This window comes from Cibotium barometz, chromosome 45 (genome assembly GCF_041138505.1).
Source record: "Cibotium barometz isolate CiBa-2024 chromosome 45, ASM4113850v1, whole genome shotgun sequence".
In the NCBI taxonomy this organism is placed as follows: domain Eukaryota; kingdom Viridiplantae; phylum Streptophyta; class Polypodiopsida; order Cyatheales; family Cibotiaceae; genus Cibotium; species Cibotium barometz.
Window position 1 is genome coordinate 10325408 of NC_141090.1, and position 3602 is coordinate 10329009.

Below are 3602 nucleotides of genomic sequence, written 5' to 3' on the forward strand. Positions count from 1 at the left end.
CTGTTATTAGCATGGCAAGCAGGAGGATGGTAGGCTGGTCAGAGAATGGCGGGCACGCGACGCGACAATTTGGGGGGGAGAGAGAGAGAGAGAGCACAACGTCCTGGGGGATGATGGATGGTAGGGGGAGAGAGAGAGCACGGCGAACTAGGGAAGAGGATGGGTAGGAGGAGATGTACAAAGACACTGAGGTGATGGAGAAAGATAACCTTAGCTCTCCAATAATTAATTAGGGCCCGTGAGGTGAATATATATAGGGTGTGAGTGAATATGAAATCTTCAAATTCATGAAGACTTTTTATACATGGAGCTTGAGAATCCACCTCCATGTGATAAAGTCCGCATCTTCACACACCAAGTTGATGAAGTCCTATTGTTGCAACCTATCAATGGCAAGTTGCAGGGAGAGGATGGATGGGCACGTCGACCGGGGGGGAGAGAGAGCACGATGTCCTAGGGAAGAGGATGGGTAGTGCATATAAGAGTGATGGCTTTGTATGAGTGGAGGAGCAGAACCATGGGGAAGCTCTTGCTGCTGCTGCTGCTGCTGCTTGTGTTTCTCATATGTACGCTATTGCAGGTTGCTGCGGAGGACACCTTGGAGTTGAGCTCCTCTCTTACCCCATCGTCCCGGCCGTTAAATTCCTCCTCTTCAGCCTTCATGCTCTCTTTCCGCCCCAGCTCCAACTCCACGAATCTCTTCTACCTGGCCATCTCTTTTGCCGTTTCCCCGGACGGCCACCCCGTGTGGGTGGCCAACCGCGAAAATGCACTAGTCTCCGCCTCGGCCAGCCTCACCCTCTCGGCCTCCGGCGATCTTCTCCTCTCCGACTCGTCCACTCTTGTTTGGTCGTCCCACACCTCCGGTCTCGGCGTCGTCCGCGCCCAGCTCTTGGACACCGGCAACCTCGTCCTCCTGAACATAAGCTCCGGCTATGTCTGGCAGAGCTTCCAGCATCCCACCGATAGCCTCCTCCCAAGCCAGAATTTCACTTCCAAAATGCAGCTGATTTCCGGAAAGCGCTCCGGCAACTTTTCCAGCGGAAGGTACAGTATGATCTTCGACACCTCCGGAGTTCTTCAGCTTACCTACACCGAGTACATGGTCAACGTCCCCGATTTCCCAGAAGTTTACTGGTCCTGGGGGGCGCCGGTTCCAGGAACCCCAGGCTCCAGCCCAATCCATCTTCTTCCAGTTCGATTCACTCGGAAACATCTATCTCTACAACTCCCCATCATCAATCAACTCAACATTCATTTCTAATGACCATGGCGCTAATTCGTCTGCACGCAGGCTCACCCTGGACGTGGACGGCAACCTCCGCATGTATAGCTGGGACCAAGCCTCGGCTCACTGGAATAGCGTCTGGCTTGCCTTTTCCAACGTTTGCTCCCGCGTCATGCAGCTATGTGGTAGCTACGGTGTATGCATCTATGAGCCGGAACCCACTTGCGTTTGCCCACCAGGCTTCTCAGCCATCGATTCCAAGGATCTGTCTGCTGGATGCCGTCCGAATAACCAGATCGTCAACTGCAGCAGTAGCATCAAGTATGTAGAGATGGAAGGCACGGATTTCCCATCCAATGATTTGGCTCATTTGCAAGGTTTGTCGGAGGAAGAATGCAAGCAGCAGTGCTTCGACCAGTGCTCTTGTCTGACTGCTGTGTACAGGCAAATCGGAGACGGCAACTGCTGGCTGAAGAATCCAGTGCAAAATAGCTACAACCAAGCGTCGCGCCTTCCTGAAAATCCCTGATTCTGACCCCCTTGTACCCAGCACTATTGTGGACACTCCAACTAATTGGAGCTCCCATGAGTACTTCTGGCAACCCCCAAGCTCAAAACAATCAAGCATTCCAGATCTCAACAATACTCCAGGCGTTAGCCGTGGCTCTAAAGATCAAGCGGTAGTCATAGCTTCAACCGTTGGGATTGCAGCAGTGGCCGGCTTTTGCTTTGTTGTTACTATTGCTTCATGTGCAGAGGGCAGCCACAGGTTGTTGGTGTACGAGTACATGGAGAACGGCTCTCTGGATCAAATACTTTTTGACGACAGTAATAATTCAGGCAAGATGATCAATCCATTGGATTGGGGCACAAGGTTCCAGATTTGCTTGGGTGTAGCAAGGGGCATAACCTACTTGCATGAGGAGTGCTTGGATTGCATTCTGCACTGCGACATCAAGCCACAGAACATACTGCTGGACAGGCACTACATGAGCGCTAAGGTGGCGGATTTTGGGCTGGCTTATCTGTTCCGTCGGGATCACACGGTGAAGATGAGCACTATCAGGGGCACTAGGGGTTACATGGCACCGGAATGGTCTTCCAATCTGCCCATCACTGCAAAAGCAGACGTCTACAGCTACGGGATGCTGATAATGGAGATTGTGAGCGGGAGGAGAAACTATCTCTACACCGAGTCGGCCATGATGGAGAGCAACGAGAGATGGTGTTTTCCCATGTGGGCATATGGGAAGAAGGTGGAGGAGGTGGTGGATGCCAGAATGGAGGAAGTATCTGTGGACTGGAATCAGGCAGCTGTCGTACTGAAGGTGGCTTTCGCCTGCATCCAGGCAGACTTCCATGCTAGGCCGCCCATGGGAAAGGTGGTGCAAATGTTGGAAGGTATCCTGCCCATACCAGAGGTCCCACCTCCCTCCCTCTTGTGAGTGTGAATGAACCTTCAAAAAGAAATAAACGTATAAACGTTTAATTAACCGAAAAAAAAAACGACACATCTAATATACTAAGCGACACCCTAAGGGTAAGGGTAGCATCCTTGTATGTAAAGAATAAATATGCCCTTTCGGAGCAAGTAATAACAAGTTTCAAGCTGTCTACCTGTGTGTCTCTCTGTCTTGATCAGCTGTCTTCCTGTGCACTCCGTCTCTATGATTAAGTGATTTAAGTTCATACAATTAGATAGGCTAATTTCTCACATGGTCTCACGATAGGGAACTAATTAGCCTAGGACTTCTTACATATTCTGAAAAGCCTACGGCTTTCTCTGATCCGGACAGCAGCAGCAGTAGAGCGTAGATGTTGCCGTCGACTGGTGGACAAAATCAGCAGCAGCAGTAGAGCGTAGATGTTGCCCTAGAGAAAATCCACTCGGTCCTACCGGTGCGACTGGACAAATAACGGGCTCAATTACCGCGCGTGGAGAGTAAAGATGGAAATGTGTCCCAAGTGCTCAGATCTCAACACAAGCCCACATTGGCACGGCAAATATAGTAGCACACCAAGCTTGGATTCAAAACGATCTCTCGGCAGCACTGACCGAGATTGTCCAAGTGCCGAGATCGTCCTACATGTTAGAAATAGTGAAGGGGCGGGGCACTGGGGTCAGAGTGCAGCAACGGCTGCTGTATTTACAGAAACATACAAGAACAAGAGAATAATGAAGATCACGATAAGCAATGGCTGCTGTATTCACAGAAACGTACAAGAACAGGATAATAATGAAGATGAAGATAGTATTATTGTTGTGAAGTACAAATTCTTATAAAGGATAGAGAGTTTGCTACAAGTGCTTCTCTTGTAATGGACAACTGTCCGGTGAATTCATGTATGTGCATGTGCCTGGTATGCATGAGTA

General features: G+C 50.1%; 1 pseudogene across 1 annotated transcript; it reads left to right on the forward strand.

Moving 5' to 3' along the window:
* Nucleotides 1-516: 516 nt before the first annotated feature.
* Nucleotides 517-2727, forward strand: LOC147612416 (G-type lectin S-receptor-like serine/threonine-protein kinase At5g24080; annotated as a pseudogene). Its single transcript, XR_015263546.1, has 2 exons — nt 517-1672; nt 1779-2727. The product of XR_015263546.1 is annotated as a G-type lectin S-receptor-like serine/threonine-protein kinase At5g24080 (transcript).
* Nucleotides 2728-3602: the final 875 nt, after the last annotated feature.